Source organism: Stegostoma tigrinum, chromosome 29 (genome assembly GCF_030684315.1).
Source record: "Stegostoma tigrinum isolate sSteTig4 chromosome 29, sSteTig4.hap1, whole genome shotgun sequence".
Classification (NCBI taxonomy): Eukaryota; Metazoa; Chordata; class Chondrichthyes; order Orectolobiformes; family Stegostomatidae; genus Stegostoma; species Stegostoma tigrinum.
The window spans coordinates 40179567-40200969 of record NC_081382.1 but is presented as its reverse complement, the minus strand read 5'-3'; the positions used below and the strand labels follow the sequence as shown (position 1 = coordinate 40200969).

At 60.5% G+C, this 21403-nt stretch overlaps 1 protein-coding gene across 2 annotated transcripts in view; it reads right to left on the bottom strand.

Moving 5' to 3' along the window:
* Window positions 1–21403, bottom strand: part of LOC132206046 (lipocalin-15-like) — a 44500-nt gene that overhangs the window by 22131 nt on the left and 966 nt on the right. The gene's annotated exons all lie outside the window — the stretch shown is intronic.

Here is a 21403-nt window from a genome sequence, read left to right as displayed (position 1 = left end):
TGAGAGTGATGGGGAGTGTAAGAGTGAGGGTCTCTGTGAGAATGCGGGTCTGCGTGAGAGTGAGGGTCAGCATGTGAGTGCGGGTCTGTGTGGGAGTGGGGGGGAGTGTAAGGGTGAGGTCTGTGTGAGAGTGAAGGTCAGTGTGAGAGTGAGGGGCTGTGTGAGATGTTCTGCACGCGGGTAAGGGTCTGTCTGAGAGTGAGGGGCTGTGTGAGATGTTCTGCACGCTGGTAAGGGTCTGTGTGAGAGTGAGGGGCTGTGTGAGAGTGAGGGTCAGCGTGAGAGTGAGGGGCTGTGTGTGAAGTGAGGGGCAGCGTTTGAGTACGGGTCTGTGTGTGAGTGAGGGGGGATGTAAGGGTGAGGTCTGTGTGAGGGTGAGGGGGAGTATAAGGGTGAAGGTTGGTGTGAGAGTGAGGCGCTGTGTGAGAGTGAGGGTCTGTGTGAGAGTGAGGGGGAGTGTAAGGGTGAGGTCTGTGTGAGAGTGAGGGGGAGTGTAAAGATGAGGGTCGGTGTGAGAGTAAGGCGCTGTGTGAGAGTGGAGTTTGTTTTGAAGGGTGTAAAGCTGTTGTAACTCGGTCGGATCCCTACAGTTACCTCTAATGCCTCAGAGCTGAGGTTTCCCTGAGATTGTATGGAATGAGCTGCCAGGGGAAGTGGTGGAGGCTGGTCCAGTTACAACATTTAAAAGGCATCTGGGTGGGGATGTGAATAGGAAAGGTTCAGAGAGATATGGGCCAAATGCTGGCAAATGTGACTAGATTCATTTAGGATATCTGGTCGGCATGGATGATTTGGACCGAAGGGCCTGTTTCCGTGCTGTACATCTCTATGACTCTGTGACTCCATTTCAGCTGAGGACCCACTGAGGTCCCAACCCCAGCTTTGGGAAGCTCTGCTCTGGACCAAGCTCGGGGGGAAGTTCACTCCAACTGCTCCCTCAGGTGGAGGGTCATCTTCCAGGTGGAAGAAGGATGGAGAAAGTGGGGTCTAAAATTGAGAGAAGCAGAAATCTTCTCTGTCGGAGAAGCTTTGTTAGCCCATGGAATACTTGTCAACCAAAAGCAACTGGGTCCACCAATACAGTTCAGGCTACGTTTAAGTGAGTTTTGATTGATGAGGGTCCCTAAAGTGATGGGTACAGATTGATAAGGAGCTGAGACAGCACCCAGATCAGCCATTGGCCATCTGAATGGGATGGTCGTGAACCAAATGACCTACTCCTTGTGTAAGCCTTTCCTGAGAGTAGAACCTGGGTAGGGGCTGGTTCCAGGCCGAGTCAGGGTTTGAGTGACCTGTCAGTGCCGAACCCACGCTGGGTAAGGGCTTAACCAGCAGTTAGTTGATAGCACTTCTCCCTCAGAGGTGGAATAAGACGGTCAGATATAGAAACAGAAATATGCCTTTGAATCAGCTCTGCCATTTGATTGTGACTGATTTCTGTTTCTCAACCCCATTCTGCTGCCTTTTCCCTATAATCCTGGGTCCCCCTCCTAATCAACAATCTATCAACTTCTGTCTTTAAAACCAGTGAAGACTAAAACGTGTTTGTAGAGATTTCAGTCAATTTCCCCACGTGAGACTAGCACAGTGGGCGTGCCACACTGCTGGAGGTGTGGTATTTCGGAACTGAGGACATGTTTTACCCCAAAGTTAGCCGTTAAAAAACCCCCAAAATTGATGCGACTATTTGGAACAAAATCCTGGGAATTCTGCCAGGTATCTGACCCAAACATTATCCTTAATCCACTGAAGAAGAAGCAGTGTTTTAACTGCATTGAGATTTATGGAAACTAGAATTACACACCATAACCCTGACCCGACTCTAACCCTGACCCTAATCCTGACCCTAAACCTGACCCCGACCATGACCCTAACTCTAATCCTAATCCTAACCCTCACCCTGACCCTGACGCTAACCTTGACCCTAACCCTAACCTTAACTCTAAATCTGATGCTATCCCTGACCCTGACACTAACCCTGATTCTATCCCTGACCCTGACACTAACCCTGGCACTGCCCTTGACGCTAACCCTGACCCTGACACTAACCCTGACCTTGACTCTGACCCTAACCCTGACCCTAACCCTGTCCCCGACTCTGACCCTGACTCTGACCCTGACTCTGACCCTGACCCTGACCCTGACCCTAACCCTGACCCTGACCCTGACCCTGACTCTGACCCTGAATCTGACCCTAACCCTGACCCTGTCCCTGACCCTGACCCTAACCCTGAACCTAACCCTAACCCTGACCCTGACGCTGACCCTAACCCTGACCCTAACCCTAACCCTGACGCTGCCCCTGACCCTGACCCTGACTCTGACCCTGACCCTGACACTAACCCTGACCCTAACCCTGACCCTGACCCTAACCATATCTGTGTTCCTATTTTACAACAGTTTGGAAGTAGTTCCTTGGCAATAAAATCCTTTGAAATATACTGAGCAAGGAATAGGGAGAAGAGAGGAAGCGATGGCCTGGTAGTATTATTGCTGGACTGTTAAGAGGCCCAGATAACGCTCTGGGGCCTGGGTTCGAATCCCACCACGGCAAATGGTGGAATTTGAATTCAATAAATATCTAGAATGAAGAGTCTAATGATGACTGTGAATCCATTGTCGATTGTTGGGGGAAAACCCATCTGGTTCACTAATGTCCTTTAGGGAAGGAAACTGCCATCCTTACCTGGTCTGGCCTACATGTGACTCCAGACCCACAGCAACGTGGTTGACTCTTAAATGCCCTCTGGGTAACTAGAGATGGACAATAAATGTTGCCTACCCAGTGATGACCTCATCCTATTAATGAATTAAAAAATAAATGCAGAAGTGGCTATTCAGCCCATTAATCCTATCCCCAGGCTAATGTTCTGGAGACTAAAACAGAAAGCATTGGAGAAACTCAGCGGGCTGGGCAGCATCTATAGGGAGAGAGAGAGAGAGAGAGACAGACTCAACATTTCGAGTATAGACTCTCTGTCAGAACTGGAACTGGTGGGCAAAGGTGATATTAATGTTTATGATTGGGGGTGAGGGCAGGAGCCTAGTGGGGGTGAAGGACTGAATAGAATGTGTGCATATATGCGAAAAGAGAGAAAAAAAAACTGAGAGGCAAATAAAGGGCTGCAGGGAGAGTGGGGGTAAGTGGTGTTGAAATGCGCATCAGCCATGAATAAGTGGTGGAGTGGGCTTGATGGATCGAATGGCCTTACTTCCACTCCTATGTATTATGGTCTAAAGGGATTGCTGACGTTAAGCTGAGAGGGAGATAGATGTTGAGCGGGGTGCTGATGAGAACAGTTCTGAAAAAGGGTCACTGGACTTGAAACATTAACTCTGTTTCTCTCACCACAGATGACCTACTGTGTTTCTCCAACAACTTCTGTTTTCATTTGAGAAATTTCAGTAGCTGTTCTTTGCCTTATCTTTGTTTTATTCTTTAATATCTTTAATCTGTGCTTTATTTTAAAGTTTCTGATTGTTGGCTTCAAAACCCACTGTGGCACAAACACATGTTTCAATAAAAAGTCTGGAATTAGAAGCTGGTCTAATGTTACAAACAGTCATCAGAAGCCTTGCACATCTGCCAATGTGGTATACTGTATCCGCTGTTCCCGTTGTGGCTTCCTCTACATTGGGGAAACCAAGCGGAGGCTTGGGGACCGCTTTGCAGAACACCTCCGCTCGCAATAAACAACTGCATCTCCCAGTCGCAAACCATTTCCACTCCCCCTCCCATTCCTCAAACGATATGTCCATCATGGGCCTCCTGCACTGCCACAATGATGCCACCCGAAGGTTGCAGGAACAGCAACTCATATTCCGCTTGGGAACCCTGCAGCCCAATGGTATCAATGTGGACTTCACCGGCTTCAAAATCTCCCCTCCCCCCACCGCATCCCAAAACCAGCCCAGTTCGTCCCCTCCCCCCACTGCACCACACAACCAGCCCAGCTCTTCCCCTCCGCCCACTGCATCCCAAAACCAGCCCCGCCTGTCTCTGCCTCCCTAACCTGTTCTTCCTCTCACCCATCCCTTCCTCCCACCCAAGCTACACGTCCATTTCCTACCTACTAGCCTCACCCCGTCACGTTGACCTGTCTGTCTTCCCTGGGCTGACCTATCCCCTCCATACCTCCCCACCTATACTCTCCTCTTCAACTATCTTCTTTTCTCTCCATCTTCAGTCCGCCTCCCCTTCTCTCCCTATTTATTCCAGAACCTTCACCCCATCCCCCTCTCTGATGAAGGGTCTAGGCCCGAAATGTCAGCTTTTGTGCTCCTGAGATGCTGCTGGGCCTGCTGTGTTCATCCAGCCTCACACTTTGTTATCTTAAACAGAAGCTGAATGTTGCTGATAAAAGACTAATTTTGTCGAACTTCCTGTCTTGCAATCGTCAGGACAATTTGCAAGAATACCAATTTCAGGAGAAAGACCATATTTTGCTGGCTGTGCCTTAAGCCTCAACTCCAGGCCATGGTTTAACCTGAGGGCCACCACAGCTCAGGTGAGGGGAGGGTCCTTCAGAGTATCCTCATCCATCCAGGGTGGGTTCTGAACCAAAACTCTTCGTGTCACTCTGCATTGCAAATAAGTCATCCAGCCAACTGATCTAACATCCTCTCAGGACTGGCCCTGACCAGCCCTCTCAGAACCTTGTATGCTTCAATTAGGCAGTGACTGCTACTTCTGTAATGAGTGCAGGCCTAAGCTGTTTGAAGTTTGCTCACAAGATAAACCCTCCCACCCTGGAATATGATGAGTGAACCGCAAACTGTATTCCATGTAAGGCATTCAGTACATTCTCATAAGGTATGGAGAGCAGAGCTCTGCACAACATCCTGGACGAGGTCTCACTAGCATTTGCCCACTACATTTGCAGCCTAACATCCTGCCTTTCATTTCAATCCCTCTCACACTCCAACAGAACGACCCAATGCCCTTGCTGTGGATGCATTCTAACATTTGTGACTCATCAACAAAGACACACAGATCCCTCTGTGCTTCAGACCTTGGAGCTAAAGAGATCAAAGGATACAGAGTGAAGCAGAGGCAGGCAGTTGAGTTGGATGATCAGCCATGATTGTATTGAATGGTATTGCAGATCAAAGGGGCTGAATGGCCTACTCCTGCCCCTATCCTTGAGGTTCCCATGTTACATTCTTACCAAAGTGGACAACCTCACAGCTTCCCACATCAGCCAGGTACTGCCCGCTCACTTCACCAATCTATGTTCGTCACAGTTCGTTTGCACCCTCCCCACTGTCTATTCTCCTTCACTTCTTCAGGTGGACAACAAATATGGTGACCACGCTTACTCCCGTCAGCCTCATCATTCCTGTCGATGAGGCATGGCTGAGCCCACAGTTCAGAGCTCTGTGACACCCCAGCAACGACAGCTTGCTAAACCGAGAAATGCCCATTTAACATAAATGGAAATTGCCGGAAAAGCTCAGCAGGTCTGGCAGCTGGTGAGAAATTAGAGTTAACGATTCAGGTCCAGTGACCCTTCCTCAGCAACTACAATGAGGAAAGATGCTGTGAAACTTGAAAGGGTTCAGAAAAGGTTTACAAGGATGTTGCCAGGGGTTGGAGGGCATGAGCTACGGGGAGAGGCTGGATAGGCTGGGGCTGTTTTCCCTGGAGTGTCAGAGGCTGAGGGGTGAGCTTACAGAGGTTTATAAAATCATGAGGGGCATGGATAGGGTATTTTACAAAGTTAGGGGAGGTCAAAACGACACAGCACAGGTTTAAGACGAGAAGGGAAAGATTTAACGAGACCCAAGGGACAACACTGTCGGAGGGTCAGCGCTGAGGGAGCGGGCACTGTCAGAGGGTCAGTACTGAGGGAGTGGGCACTGTTGGAGGATCAGTGCTGAGGGAGTGGGCACTGTCGGAGGGTCAGTGCTGAGGGAGCGGGCACTGTCGGAGGGTCAGTGCTGAGGGAGCGGGCACTGTCGGAGGGTCAGTGCCGAGAGAGCGGGTACTGACGGACGGTCAGTGCTTGGTGAGCGGGCACTGTCAGAGTGTCAGTGCTGAGGGAGCGGGCACTGTTTGAGGGTCAGTACTGAGGAGCGGGCACCGTCGGAGGGTCAGTGCTGAGGGGGTGGTCACTGTCGGAGGGTCAGTGCTGAGGGAGCACCGCACTGTCAGAGGGTCAGTGCTGAGAGAGCGCCGCACTGTCGGAAGGTCAGTGCTGAGGGAGCACTGCGCTGTCGGAGGGTCAGTGCTGAGGGAGTTGGCTCGCCGGAGGGTCAGTGGTGAGGGAGCGGGCACTGTCAGAGGGTCAGTGCTGAGGGAGTGGGCTCTGTCGGAGGTTCAGTGCTGAGGGAGTGGGCACTGTCGGAGGGTCAGTGCTGAGGGAGTCGGCTCTGTCGGAGGGTCAGTGCTGAGGGAGCGGGCACTGTCAGAGGGTCGGTGCTGAGGAACGGGCACTGTTGGAGGGCCAGTGCTGAGGGAGCGGGCACTGTCGGAGTGTCAGTGCTGAGGGAGCGGGCACTGTCGGAGTGTCAGTGCTGAGGGAGCGTGCACTGTCAGAGGGTCGGTGCTGAGGAACGGGCACTGTTGGAGGGTCAGTGCTGAGGGAGCGGGCACTGTCGGAGTGTCAGTGCTGCGGGAGCGGGCACTGTCGGAGTGTCAGTGCTGAGGGATTGGGCACTGTCGGAGGGTCAGTGCTTTGGGAGCGGGCACTGTCAGAGGGTCAGTGGTGAGGGAGCGGGCACTGTCGGAGGGTCGGTGCTGAGGCAGCGGGCACTGTCGGAGGGTCAGTGCTGAGGGAGTGGGCACTGTCGGAGGGTCAGTGCTGAGGGAGTGGGCACTGTCGGAGGGTCAGTGCTGAGGGAGCGGGCACTGTCGGAGGGTCAGTGCCAAGGGAGCAGGCACTGTCGGAGGGTCAGTGCTGAGGGAGCGGGCACTGTCGGAGGGTCAGTGGTGAGGGAGCGGGCACTGTCGGAGGGTCGGTGCTGAGGGAGCGGGCACTGTCGGAGGGTCAGTGCTGAGGGAGCGGGCACTGTCGGAGTGTCAGTGCTGAGGGATTGTCATTGTCGGAGGGTCAGTGCTGAGGGAGCGGGCACTGTCGGAGGGTCAATGCCAAGGGAGTGGGTACTGTCGGAGGGTCAGTGCTTAGGGAGCGGGCACTGTCAGAGGGTCAGTGTTGAGGGAGTGGGCACTGTCGGAGGCTCAGTGCTTAGGGAGCGTGCATTGTCGCTGGTTCAGTGCTGAGGAAGCAGGCTCTGTCGGAGGGTCAGTGCTGAAGGAGTGGGCACTGTCGGAGGGTCAGTGCTGAGGGAGTGGGCACTGTCGGAGGGTCAGTGCTGAGGGAGTGGGCACTGTCGGAGGGTCAGTGCTGAGGGAGCGGGCACTGTCGGAGGGTCAGTGCCAAGGGAGCGGGCACTGACGGAGGGTCAGTGCTGAGGGAGCGGGCACTGTCGGAGGGCCAGTGGTGAGGGAGCGGGCACTATCGGAGGGTCGGTGCTGAGGGAGCGGGCACTGTCGGAGGGTCAGTGCTGAGGGAGCAGGCACTGTCGGAGTGTCAATGCTGACGGATTGGGCACTGTCGGAGGGTCAGTGCTGAGGGAGTGGGCACTGTCGGTGGGTCAGTGCTGAGGGAGTGGGCACTGTCGGAGGGTCAGTGCTGAGGGAGCGGGCACTGTCGGAGGGTCAGTGCCAAGGGAGCGGGCACTGACGGAGGGTCAGTGCTGAGGGAGCGGGCACTGTCGGAGGGTCAGTGGTGAGGGAGCGGGCACTATCGGAGGGTCGGTGCTGAGGGAGCGGGCACTGTCGGAGGGTCAGTGCTGAGGGAGCGGGCACTGTCGGAGGGTCAGTGCTGAGGGAGCGGGCACTGTCGGAGTGTCAGTGCTGAGGGATTGTCACTGTCGGAGGGTCAGTGCTGAGTGAGCGGGCACTGTCGGAGGGTCAATGCCAAGGGAGTGGGTACTGTCGGAGGGTCAGTGCTGAGGGAGCGGGCACTGTCAGAGGGTCAGTGTTGAGGGAGTGGGCACTGTCGGAGGCTCAGTGCTTAGGGAGCGTGCATTGTCGGGGGTTCAGTGCTGAGGGAGCAGGCTCTGTCGGAGGGTCAGTGCTGAGGGAGTTGGCTCTGTCGGAGGGTCAGTGCTGAGGGAGCGGGCACTGTCAGAGGGTCGGTGCTGAGGAACGGGCACTGTTGGAGGGCCAGTGCTGAGGGAGCAGGCACTGTCGGAGTGTCAATGCTGACGGATTGGGCACTGTCGGAGGGTCAGTGCTGAGGGAGTGGGCACTGTCGGAGGGTCAGTGCTGAGGGAGCGGGCACTGTCGGAGGGTCAGTGCCAAGGGAGCGGGCACTGTCGGAGTGTCAGTGCTGAGGGATTGGGCACTGTCGGAGGGTCAGTGCTGAGGGAGCGGGCACTGTTGGAGGGTCAGTTCCAAGGGAGCGGGTACTGTCGGAGCGTCAGTTCCAAGGGAGCGGGTACTGTCGGAGGGTCAGTGCTGAGGGAGCGGGCACTGTCGGAGGGTCAGTGCTGAGTGAGCGGGCACTGTCGGAGGGTCAATGCCAAGGGAGTGGGTACTGTCGGAGGGTCAGTGCTTAGGGAGCGGGCACTGTCAGAGGGTCAGTGCTGAGGGAGCGGGCACTGTCGGAGGGTCAGTGCTGAGGGAGCGGGCACTGTCGGAGTGTCAGTGCTGAGGGATTGTCATTGTCGGAGGGTCAGTGCTGAGGGAGTGGGCACTGTCGGAGGGTCAATGCCTAGGGAGTGGGTACTGTCGGAGGGTCAGTGCTTAGGGAGCGGGCACTGTCAGAGGGTCAGTGTTTAGGGAATGGGCACTGTCGGAGGGTCAGTGCTGAGGGAGCAGGCTCTGTCGGAGGGTCAGTGCTGAGGGAGCGGGCACTGTCGGAGGGTCAGTGCTGAGGGAGCAGGCACTGTCGGAGTGTCAATGCTGACGGATTGGGCACTGTCGGAGGGTCAGTGCTGAGGGAGTGGACACTGTCGGAGGGTCAGTGCTGAGGGAGTGGGCACTGTCGGAGGGTCAGTGCTGAGGGAGCGGGCACTGTTGGAGGGTCAGTGCTGAGGGAGCGGGCACTGTCGGAGGGTCAGTGGTGAGGGAGCGGGCACTGTCGGAGGGTCGGTGCTGAGGGAGCGGGCACTGTCGGAGGGTCAGTGCTGAGGGAGCGGGCACTGTCGGAGGGTCAGTGCTGAGGGTGCGGGCACTGTCAGAGGGTCAGTGTTGAGGGAATGGGCACTGTCGGAGGCTCAGTGCTGAGGGAGCGTGCATTGTTGGGGGTTCAGTGGTGAGGGAGCAGGCTCTGTCGGAGGGTCAGTGCTGAGGGAGTTGGCTCTGTCGGAGGGTCAGTGCTGAGGGAGCGGGCACTGTCAGAGGGTCGGTGCTGAGGAACGGGCACTGTTGGAGGGCCAGTGCTGAGGGAGCGGGCACTGTCGGAGTGTCAATGCTGACGGATTGGGCACTGTCGGAGGGTCAGTGCTGAGGGAGTGGGCACTGTCGGAGGGTCAGTGCTGAGGGAGCGGGCACTGTCGGAGGGTCAGTGCCAAGGGTGCGGGCACTGTCGGAGTGTCAGTGCTGAGGGATTGGGCACTGTCGGAGGGTCAGTGCTGAGGGAGCGGGCACTGTTGGAGGGTCAGTTCCAAGGGAGCGGGTACTGTCGGAGGGTCAGTTCCAAGGGAGCGGGCACTGTCGGAGGGTCAGTGATGAGGGGGCGGGCACTGTCGGAGGGTCGGTGCTGAGGGAGCGGGCACTGTCGGAGGGTCAGTGCTGAGGGAGCGGGCACTGTCGGAGGCTCAGTGCTTAGGGAGCGTGCATTGTCGGGGGTTCAGTGCTGACGGAGCAGGCTCTGTCGGAGGGTCAGTGCTGAGGGAGTTGGCTCTGTCGGAGGGTCAGTGCTGAGGGAGCGGGCACTGTCAGAGGGTCGGTGCTGAGGAACGGGCACTGTTGGAGGGCCAGTGCTGAGGGAGCGGGCACTGTCGGAGTGTCAATGCTGACGGATTGGGCACTGTCGGAGGGTCAGTGCTGAGGGAGTGGGCACTGTCGGAGGGTCAGTGCTGAGGGAGCGGGCACTGTCGGAGGGTCAGTGCCAAGGGAGCGGGCACTGTCGGAGTGTCAGTGCTGAGGGATTGGGCACTGTCAGAGGGTCAGTGCTGAGGGAGTGGGCACTGTTGGAGGGTCGGTGCTGAGGAACGGGCACTGTTGGAGGGCCAGTGCTGAGGGAGCAGGCACTGTCGGAGTGTCAATGCTGACGGATTGGGCACTGTCGGAGGGTCAGTGCTGAGGGAGTGGGCACTGTCGGAGGGTCAGTGCTGAGGGAGCGGGCACTGTCGGAGGGTCAGTGCCAAGGGAGCGGGCACTGTCGGAGTGTCAGTGCTGAGGGATTGGGCACTGTCGGAGGGTCAGTGCTGAGGGAGCGGGCACTGTTGGAGGGTCAGTTCCAAGGGAGCGGGTACTGTCGGAGGGTCAGTTCCAAGGGAGCGGGTACTGTCGGAGGGTCAGTGCTGAGGGAGCGGGCACTGTCGGAGGGTCAGTGATGAGGGAGCGGGCACTGTCGGAGGGTCGGTGCTGAGAGAGCGGGCACTGTCGGAGGGTCAGTGCTGAGGGAGCGGGCACTGTCGGAGTGTCAGTGCTGAGGGATTGTCACTGTCGGAGGGTCAGTGCTGAGGGAGCGGGCACTGTCGGAGGGTCAATGCCAAGGGAGTGGGTACTGTCGGAGGGTCAGTGCTTAGGGAGCGGGCACTGTCAGAGGGTCAGTGCTGAGGGAGCGGGCACTGTCGGAGGGTCAGTGCTGAGGGAGCGGGCACTGTCGGAGTGTCAGTGCTGAGGGATTGTCATTGTCGGAGGGTCAGTGCTGAGGGAGTGGGCACTGTCGGAGGGTCAATGCCAAGGGAGTGGGTACTGTCGGAGGGTCAGTGCTTAGGGAGCGGGCACTGTCAGAGGGTCAGTGTTGAGGGAGTGGGCACTGTCGGAGACTCAGTGCTTAGGGAGCGTGCATTGTCGGGGGTTCAGTGCTGAGGGAGCAGGCTCTGTCGGAGGGTCAGTGCTGAGGGAGCGGGCACTGTCAGAGGGTCGCTGCTGAGGAACGGGCACTGTTGGAGGGCCAGTGCTGAGGGAGCGGGCACTGTCGGAGGGTCAGTGCTGAGGGAGCAGGCACTGTCGGAGTGTCAATGCTGAGGGAGCGGGCACTGTCGGAGGGTCAGTGGCGAGGGAGCGGGCACTGTCGGAGGGTAGGTGCTGAGGGAGCGGGCACTGTCGGAGGGTCAGTGCTGAGGGAGCGGGCACTGTCGGAGGGTCAGTGCTGAGGGAGCGGGCACTGTCAGAGGGTCAGTGTTGAGGGAGCGTGCATTGTTGGGGGTTCAGTGCTGAGGGAGCAGGCTCTGTCGGAGGGTCAGTGCTGAGGGAGTTGGCTCTGTCGGAGGGTCAGTGCTGAGGGAGCGGGCACTGTCAGAGGGTCGGTGCTGAGGAACGGGCACTGTTGGAGGGCCAGTGCTGAGGGAGCGGGCACTGTCGGAGTGTCAATGCTGACGGATTGGGCACTGTCGGAGTGTCAGTGCTGAGGGAGCGGGCACTGTCAGAGGGTCAGTGTTGAGGGAGCGTGCATTGTTGGGGGTTCAGTGCTGAGGGAGCAGGCTCTGTCGGAGGGTCAGTGCTGAGGGAGTTGGCTCTGTCGGAGGGTCAGTGCTGAGGGAGCGGGCACTGTCAGAGGGTCGGTGCTGAGGAACGGGCACTGTTGGAGGGCCAGTGCTGAGGGAGCGGGCACTGTCGGAGTGTCAATGCTGACGGATTGGGCACTGTCGGAGTGTCAGTGCTGAGGGAGTGGGCACTGTCGGAGGGTCAGTGCTGAGGGAGCGGGCACTGTCGGAGGGTCAGTGCCAAGGGAGCAGGCACTGTCGGAGTGTCAGTGCTGAGGGATTGGGCACTGTCGGAGGGTCAGTGCTGAGGGAGCGGGCACTGTCGGAGGGTCAGTGCTGAGGGAGCAGGCACTGTCGGAGTGTCAATGCTGACGGATTGGGCACTGTCGGAGGGTCAGTGCTGAGGGAGTGGACACTGTCGGAGGGTCAGTGCTGAGGGAGCGGGCACTGTCGGAGTGTCAGTGCTGAGGGATTGGGCACTGTCGGAGGGTCAATGCCGAGGGAGTGGGTACTGTCGGAGGGTCAGTGCTTAGGGAGCGGGCACTGTCGGAGGGTCAGTGCTGAGGGAGCGGGCACTGTTGGAGGGTCAGTGCTGAGGGAGCGGGCACTGTCGGAGGGTCAGTGGTGAGGGAGCGGGCACTGTCGGAGGGTCGGTGCTGAGGGAGCGGGCACTGTCGGAGGGTCAGTGCTGAGGGAGTGGGCACTGTCGGAGGGTCAGTGCTGAGGGAGCGGGCACTGTCAGAGGGTCAGTGTTGAGGGAATGGGCACTGTCGGAGGCTCAGTGCTGAGGGAGCGTGCATTGTTGGGGGTTCAGTGGTGAGGGAGCAGGCTCTGTCGGAGGGTCAGTGCTGAGGGAGTTGGCTCTGTCGGAGGGTCAGTGCTGAGGGAGCGGGCACTGTCAGAGGGTCGGTGCTGAGGAACGGGCACTGTTGGAGGGCCAGTGCTGAGGGAGCGGGCACTGTCGGAGTGTCAATGCTGACGGATTGGGCACTGTCGGAGGGTCAGTGCTGAGGGAGTGGGCACTGTCGGAGGGTCAGTGCTGAGGGAGCGGGCACTGTCGGAGGGTCAGTGCTGAGGGAGCGGGCACTGTCGGAGTGTCAGTGCTGAGGGATTGGGCACTGTCGGAGGGTCAGTGCTGAGGGAGCGGGCACTGTTGGAGGGTCAGTTCCAAGGGAGCGGGTACTGTCGGAGGGTCAGTTCCAAGGGAGCGGGTACTGTCGGAGGGTCAGTGCTGAGGGAGCGGGCACTGTCGGAGGGTCAGTGATGAGGGGGCGGGCACTGTCGGAGGGTCGGTGCTGAGGGAGCGGGCACTGTCGGAGGGTCAGTGCTGAGGGAGCGGGCACTGTCGGAGGCTCAGTGCTTAGGGAGCGTGCATTGTCGGGGGTTCAGTGCTGAGGGAGCAGGCTCTGTCGGAGGGTCAGTGCTGAGGGAGTTGGCTCTGTCGGAGGGTCAGTGCTGAGGGAGCGGGCACTGTCAGAGGGTCGGTGCTGAGGAACGGGCACTGTTGGAGGGCCAGTGCTGAGGGAGCGGGCACTGTCGGAGGGTCAGTGCTGAGGGATTGGGCACTGTCGGAGGGTCAGTGCTGAGGGAGCGGGCACTGTTGGAGGGTCAGTTCCAAGGGAGCGGGTACTGTCGGAGGGTCAGTTCCAAGGGAGCGGGTACTGTCGGAGGGTCAGTGCTGAGGGAGCGGGCACTGTCGGAGTGTCAGTGCTGAGGGATTGCCACTGTTGGAGGGTCAGTGCTGAGGGAGCGGGCACTGTCGGAGGGTCAATGCCAAGGGAGTGGGTACTGTCGGAGGGTCAGTGCTTAGGGAGCGGGCACTGTCAGAGGGTCAATGTTGAGGGAGTGGGCACTGTTGGAGGCTCAGTGCTTAGGGAGCGTGCATTGTCGGGGGTTCAGTGCTGAGGGAGCAGGCTCTGTCGGAGGGTCAGTGCTGACGGAGCGGGCACTGTCAGAGGTTCAGTGTTGAGGGAGTGGGCACTGTTGGAGGGTCAGTGCTTAGGGAGCGTGCGTTGTCGGGGGTTCAGTGCTGAGGGAGCGGGCACAGTCAGAGGGTCGGTGCTGAGGGAGCGGGCACTGTCGGAGGTTCAGTGCTGAGGGAGCGGGCACTGTCGGAGAGTCAATGCCAAGGGAGTGGGTACTGTCGGAGGGTCAGTGCTTAGGGAGCGGGCAATTCGGAGGGTCAGTGCTGAGGGAGCAGGCACTGTTGGAGGGTCAGTGCTGAGGGAGCAGGCTCTGTCGGAGGGTCAGTGCTGAGGGAGCGGGCACTGTCAGAGGGTCAGTGTTGAGGGAGTGGGCACTGTTGGATGGTCAGTGCTTAGGGAGCGGGCATTGTCGGGGGTTCAGTGCTGAGGGAAAGGGCACAGTCAGAGGGTCGGTGCTGAGAGAGCGGGCACTGTCGGAGGGTCAGTCCTGAGGGAGCGGGCACTGTCAGAGGGTCAGTGCCTAGAGAGCGGGCACTGTCGGAGGGTCAGTGCTGAGGGAGTCGGCTCTGTCGGAGGGTCAGTGCTGAGGGAGCGGGCACTGTCGGAGGGTCAGTGCTGAGGGAGCAGACATTGTTGGAGGATCAGTGCTGAGGGAGTGCCGCACTGTCAGAGGGTCAGTGCTGAGGGAGCGGGCACTGTCGGGGGTTCAGTGCTGAGGGAGTGGGCACTGTCGGGGGTTCAGTGTTGAGGGAGTGGGCACTGTCGGAGGGTCAGTGCTGAGGGAGCGCCGCACTGTCGGAGGGTCAGTGCTGAGGGAGCGGGCACTGTCGGAGGGTCAGTGCTGAGGGAGCGGCCATTGTCGGGGGTTCAGTGCTGAGGGAGCGGGCACTGTCAGAGGGTCAGTGCTGAGGGACCGGGCACTGTCGGAGGGTCAGTGCTGAGGGAGCGGGCACTGTTGGAGGGTCAGTGCTGAGTGAGCGGGCACTGTCGGGGGTTCAGTGTTGAGGGAGTGGGCACTGTCAGAGGGTCAGTGCTGAGGGAGCGCCGCACTGTCGGAGGGTCAGTGCTGAGGGAGCGGGCACTGGCAGAGGGTCAGTGCTGAGGGAGCGGGCACTGTTGGAGGGTCAGTTCCAAGGGAGCGGGTACTGTCGGAGGGTCAGTGCTGAGGGAGCGGGCACTGTCGGAGGGTCAGTGATGAGGGGGCGGGCACTGTCGGAGGGTCGGTGCTGAGGGAGCGGGCACTGTCGGAGGGTCAGTGCTGAGGGAGCGGGCACTGTCGGAGGCTCAGTGCTTAGGGAGCGTGCATTGTCGGGGGTTCAGTGCTGAGGGAGCAGGCTCTGTCGGAGGGTCAGTGCTGAGGGAGTTGGCTCTGTCGGAGGGTCAGTGCTGAGGGAGCGGGCACTGTCAGAGGGTCGGTGCTGAGGAACGGGCACTGTTGGAGGGCCAGTGCTGAGGGAGCGGGCACTGTCGGAGGGTCAGTGCTGAGGGAGCAGGCACTGTCAGAGGGTCAATGCTGACGGATTGGGCACTGTCGGAGGGTCAGTGCTGAGGGAGTGGACACTGTCGGAGGGTCAGTGCTGAGGGAGGGGGCACTGTCGGAGGGTCAGTGCTGAGGGAGCGGGCACTGTTGGAGGGTCAGTGCTGAGGGAGCGGGCACTGTCGGAGGGTCAGTGGTGAGGGAGCGGGCACTGTCGGAGGGTCGGTGCTGAGGGAGCGGGCACTGTCGGAGGGTCAGTGCTGAGGGAGCGGGCACTGTCGGAGGGTCAGTGCTGAGGGAGCGGGCACTGTCAGAGGGTCAGTGTTGAGGGAATGGGCACTGTCGGAGGCTCAGTGCTGAGGGAGCGTGCATTGTTGGGGGTTCAGTGCTGAGGGAGCAGGCTCTGTCGGAGGGTCAGTGCTGAGGGAGTTGGCTCTGTCGGAGGGTCAGTGCTGAGGGAGCGGGCACTGTCAGAGGGTCGGTGCTGAGGAACGGGCACTGTTGGAGGGCCAGTGCTGAGGGAGCGGGCACTGTCGGAGTGTCAATGCTGACGGATTGGGCACTGTCGGAGGGTCAGTGCTGAGGGAGTGGGCACTGTCGGAGGGTCAGTGCTGAGGGAGCGGGCACTGTCGGAGGGTCAGTGCTGAGGGAGCGGGCACTGTCGGAGTGTCAGTGCTGAGGGATTGGGCACTGTCGGAGGGTCAGTGCTGAGGGAGCGGGCACTGTTGGAGGGTCAGTTCCAAGGGAGCGGGTACTGTCGGAGGGTCAGTTCCAAGGGAGCGGGTACTGTCGGAGGGTCAGTGCTGAGGGAGCGGGCACTGTCGGAGGGTCAGTGATGAGGGGGCGGGCACTGTCGGAGGGTCGGTGCTGAGGGAGCGGGCACTGTCGGAGGGTCAGTGCTGAGGGAGCGGGCACTGTCGGAGGCTCAGTGCTTAGGGTGCGTGCATTGTCGGGGGTTCAGTGCTGAGGGAGCAGGCTCTGTCGGAGGGTCAGTGCTGAGGGAGTTGGCTCTGTCGGAGGGTCAGTGCTGAGGGAGCGGGCACTGTCAGAGGGTCGGTGCTGAGGAACGGGCACTGTTGGAGGGCCAGTGCTGAGGGAGCGGGCACTGTCGGAGGGTCAGTGCTGAGGGATTGGGCACTGTCGGAGGGTCAGTGCTGAGGGAGCGGGCACTGTTGGAGGGTCAGTTCCAAGGGAGCGGGTACTGTCGGAGGGTCAGTTCCAAGGGAGCGGGTACTGTCGGAGGGTCAGTGCTGAGGGAGCGGGCACTGTCGGAGTGTCAGTGCTGAGGGATTGCCACTGTTGGAGGGTCAGTGCTGAGGGAGCGGGCACTGTCGGAGGGTCAATGCCAAGGGAGTGGGTACTGTCGGAGGGTCAGTGCTTAGGGAGCGGGCACTGTCAGAGGGTCAGTGTTGAGGGAGTGGGCACTGTTGGAGGCTCAGTGCTTAGGGAGCGTGCATTGTCGGGGGTTCAGTGCTGAGGGAGCAGGCTCTGTCGGAGGGTCAGTGCTGACGGAGCGGGCACTGTCAGAGGTTCAGTGTTGAGGGAGTGGGCACTGTTGGAGGGTCAGTGCTTAGGGAGCGTGCGTTGTCGGGGGTTCAGTGCTGAGGGAGCGGGCACAGTCAGAGGGTCGGTGCTGAGGGAGCGGGCACTGTCGGAGGTTCAGTGCTGAGGGAGCGGGCACTGTCGGAGAGTCAATGCCAAGGGAGTGGGTACTGTCGGAGGGTCAGTGCTTAGGGAGCGGGCAATTCGGAGGGTCAGTGCTGAGGGAGCAGGCACTGTTGGAGGGTCAGTGCTGAGGGAGCAGGCTCTGTCGGAGGGTCAGTGCTGAGGGAGCGGGCACTGTCAGAGGGTCAGTGTTGAGGGAGTGGGCACTGTTGGACGGTCAGTGCTTAGGGAGCGGGCATTGTCGGGGGTTCAGTGCTGAGGGAAAGGGCACAGTCAGAGGGTCGGTGCTGAGAGAGCGGGCACTGTCGGAGGGTCAGTCCTGAGGGAGCGGGCACTGTCAGAGGGTCAGTGCCTAGAGAGCGGGCACTGTCGGAGGGTCAGTGCTGAGGGAGTCGGCTCTGTCGGAGGGTCAGTGCTGAGGGAGCGGGCACTGTCGGAGGGTCAGTGCTGAGGGAGCAGACATTGTTGGAGGATCAGTGCTGAGGGAGTGCCGCACTGTCAGAGGGTCAGTGCTGAGGGAGCGGGCACTGTCGGGGGTTCAGTGCTGAGGGAGTGGGCACTGTCGGGGGTTCAGTGTTGAGGGAGTGGGCACTGTCGGAGGGTCAGTGCTGAGGGAGCGGGCACTGTCGGAGGGTCAGTGCTGAGGGAGCGGCCATTGTCGGGGGTTCAGTGCTGAGGGAGCGGTCACTGTCAGAGGGTCAGTGCTGAGGGACCGGGCACTGTCGGAGGGTCAGTGCTGAGGGAGCGGGCACTGTTGGAGGGTCAGTGCAGAGTGAGCGGGCACTGTCGGGGGTTCAGTGTTGAGGGAGTGGGCACTGTCAGAGGGTCAGTGCTGAGGGAGCGCCGCACTGTCGGAGGGTCAGTGCTGAGGGAGCGGGCACTGGCAGAGGGTCAGTGCTGAGGGAGCGGGCACTGTTGGAGGGTCAGTTCCAAGGGAGCGGGTACTGTCGGAGGGTCAGTGCTGAGGGAGCGGGCACTGTCGGAGGGTCAGTGATGAGGGGGCGGGCACTGTCGGAGGTTCGGTGCTGAGGGAGCGGGCACTGTCGGAGGGTCAGTGCTGAGGGAGCGGGCACTGTCGGAGGCTCAGTGCTTAGGGAGCGTGCATTGTCGGGGGTTCAGTGCTGAGGGAGCAGGCTCTGTCGGAGGGTCAGTGCTGAGGGAGTTGGCTCCGTCGGAGGGTCAGTGCTGAGGGAGCGGGCACTGTCAGAGGGTCGGTGCTGAGGAACGGGCACTGTTGGAGGGCCAGTGCTGAGGGAGCGGGCACTGTCGGAGGGTCAGTGCTGAGGGAGCAGGCACTGTCAGAGGGTCAATGCTGACGGATTGGGCACTGTCGGAGGGTCAGTGCTGAGGGAGTGGGCACTGTCGGAGGGTCAGTGCTGAGGGAGTGGGCACTGTCGGAGGGTCAGTGCTGAGGGAGCGGGCACTGTCGGAGGGTCAGTGCCAAGGGAGCGGGCACTGACGGAGGGTCAGTGCTGAGGGAGTGGGCACTGTCGGAGGGTCAGTGCCAAGGGAGCGGGCACTGTCGGAGGGTCAGTGCTGAGGGAGCGGGCACTGTCGGAGTGTCAGTGCTGAGGGATTGGGCACTGTCGGAGGGTCAGTGCTGAGGGAGCGGGCACTGTTGGAGGGTCAGTTCCAAGGGAGCGGGCACTGTTGGAGGGTCAGTTCCAAGGGAGCGGGTACTGTCGGAGGGTCAGTGATGAGGGAGCGGGCACTGTCGGAGGGTCGGTGCTGAGGGAGCGGGCACTGTCGGAGGGTCAGTGCTGAGGGAGCGGGCACTGTCGGAGTGTCAGTGCTGAGGGATTGCCACTGTTGGAGGGTCAGTGCTGAGGGAGCGGGCACTGTCGGAGGGTCAATGCCAAGGGAGTGGGTACTGTCGGAGGGTCAGTGCTTAGGGAGCGGGCACTGTCAGAGGGTCAGTGTTGAGGGAGTGGGCACTGTTGGAGGCTCAGTGCTTAGGGAGCGTGCATTGTCGGGGGTTCAGTGCTGAGGGAGCAGGCTCTGTCGGAGGGTCAGTGCTGACGGAGCGGGCACTGTCAGAGGTTCAGTGTTGAGGGAGTGGGCACTGTTGGAGGGTCAGTGCTTAGGGAGCGTGCGTTGTCGGGGGTTCAGTGCTGAGGGAGCGGGCACAGTCAGAGGGTCGGTGCTGAGGGAGCGGGCACTGTCGGAGGTTCAGTGCTGAGGGAGCGGGCACTGTCGGAGAGTCAATGCCAAGGGAGTGGGTACTGTCGGAGGGTCAGTGCTTAGGGAGCGGGCAATTCGGAGGGTCAGTGCTGAGGGAGCAGGCTCTGTCGGAGGGTCAGTGCTGAGGGAGCGGGCACTGTCAGAGGGTCAGTGTTGAGGGAGTGGGCACTGTTGGACGGTCAGTGCTTAGGGAGCGGGCATTGTCGGGGGTTCAGTGCTGAGGGAAAGGGCACAGTCAGAGGGTCGGTGCTGAGAGAGCGGGCACTGTCGGAGGGTCAGTCCTGAGGGAGCGGGCACTGTCAGAGGGTCAGTGCCTAGAGAGCGGGCACTGTCGGAGGGTCAGTGCTGAGGGAGTCGGCTCTGTCGGAGGGTCAGTGCTGAGGGAGCGGGCACTGTCGGAGGGTCAGTGCTGAGGGAGCAGACATTGTTGGAGGATCAGTGCTGAGGGAGTGCCGCACTGTCAGAGGGTCAGTGCTGAGGGAGCGGGCACTGTCGGGGGTTCAGTGCTGAGGGAGTGGGCACTGTCGGGGGTTCAGTGTTGAGGGAGTGGGCACTGTCGGAGGGTCAGTGCTGAGGGAGCGCCGCACTGTCGGAGGGTCAGTGCTGAGGGAGCGGGCACTGTCGGAGGGTCAGTGCTGAGGGAGCGGGCACTGTCGGGGGTTCAGTGCTGAGGGAGTGGGCACTGTCGGGGGTTCAGTGTTGAGGGAGTGGGCACTGTCGGAGGGTCAGTGCTGAGGGAGCGCCGCACTGTCGGAGGGTCAGTGCTGAGGGAGCGGGCACTGTCGGAGGGTCAGTGCTGAGGGAGCGGGCATTGTCGGGGGTTCAGTGCTGATGGAGCGGGCACTGTCAGAGGGTCAGTGCTGAGGGAGCGGGCACTGTTGGAGGGTCAGTGCTGAGTGAGCGGGCACTTTCGGGGGTTCAGTGCTGAGGGAGTGGGCATTGTCGGGGGTTCAGTGTTGAGGAAGTGGGCACTGTCGGAGGGTCAGTGCTGAGGGAGCGCCGCACTGTCGGAGGGTCAGTGCTGAGGGAGTGGGCATTGTCGGAGGGTCAGTGCTGAGGCAGCGGGCACTGTCAGAGGGTCAGTGCTGAGGGAGCGGGCACTGTCAGAGGGTCAGTGCTGAGAGAGTGGGCACTGTCGGAGGGTCAGTGCTGAGGCAGCGGGCATTGTCAGAGGGTCAGTGCTGAGCGAGCGGCCCACTGTCGCAGGGTCAGTGCTCAAGGAGCGGTGCACTGTCGGAGGATCAGTGCTGAGGGAGTGGGCACTGTCGGAGGGTCGTTGCTGAAGGAGCGGGCACTGTCGGAGGGTCAGTGCTGAGGGAGCGCTGCACTGTCGGAGGGTTAGTGCTTAGGGAGTGGACACTGTCGGAGGGTCAGTGCTGAGGGTGCGGGCACTGTCGGAGGGTCAGTGCTGAGGGAGCGCCGCACTGTCGGAGGGTCAGTGCTGAGGGAGCGGGCTCTGTTGGAGGGTCAGTGCTGAGGGAGCGGGCACTGTCGGATGGTCAGTGCTGAGGGAGTGGGCTCTGTTGGAGGGTCAGTGCTGAGGGATTGGGCACTGTCGGAGGGTCAGTGCTGAGGGAGCGGACACTGTCGGAGGGTCAGTGCTGAGGGAGCAGGCACTGTTGGAGATTCAGTGCTGAGGGAGCAGGCTCTGTCGGAGGGTCAGTGCTGAGGGAGTGGGCACTGTCAGAGGGTCAGTGTTGAGGGAGTGGGCACTGTCAGAGGCTCAGTGCTGAGGGAGTGGGCACTGTCGGAGGGTCAGTGCTGAGGGAGCGGGCACTGTCGGAGTGTCAGTGCTGAGGGAGCGGGCACTGTCGGAGTGTCAGTGCTGAGGGATTGGGCACTGTTGGAGGGTCAGTGCTGAGGGAGCGGGCACTGTCGGAGGGTCAGTTCCAAGGGAGCGGGTACTGTCGGAGGGTCAGTGCTTTGGGAGCGGGCACTGTCGGAGGGTCAGTGCTGAGGGAGCGGGCACTGTCGGAGGGTCAGTGCTGAGGGAGCGGGCATTGTCGGGGGTTCTGTGCTGAGGGAGCGGGCACTGTCAGAGGGTCAGTGCTGAGGGAGCGGGCACTGTCGGAGGGTCAGTGCAGAGGGAGCGGGCACTGTTGGAGGGTCAGTGCTGAGTGAGCGGGCACTGTCGGGGGTTCAGTGCTGAGGGAGTGGGCACTGTCGGGGGTTCAGTGTTGAGGGAGTGGGCACTGTTGGAGGGTCAGTGGTGAGGGAGCGCCGCACTGTCGGAGGGTCAGTGCTGAGGGAGCGGGCACTGTCGGAGGGTCAGTGCTGAGGGAGCGGGCATTGTCTGGGGTTCAGTGCTGAGGGAGCGGGCACTGTCAGAGGGTCAGTGCTGAGGGAGTGGGCACTGTCGGACGGTCAGTGCTGAGGGAGCGGGCACTGTCAGAGGGTCAGTGCTGAGGGAGCGGGCACTGTCGGAGGGTCAGTGCTGAGGGAGCGGCCACTGTCGGAGGGTCAGTGCTGAGCGAGCGGGCACTGTCGGAAGGTCAGTGCTGAGGGAGTGGACTCTGTCGGAGGGTCAGTGCTGATGGAGTGGGCACTG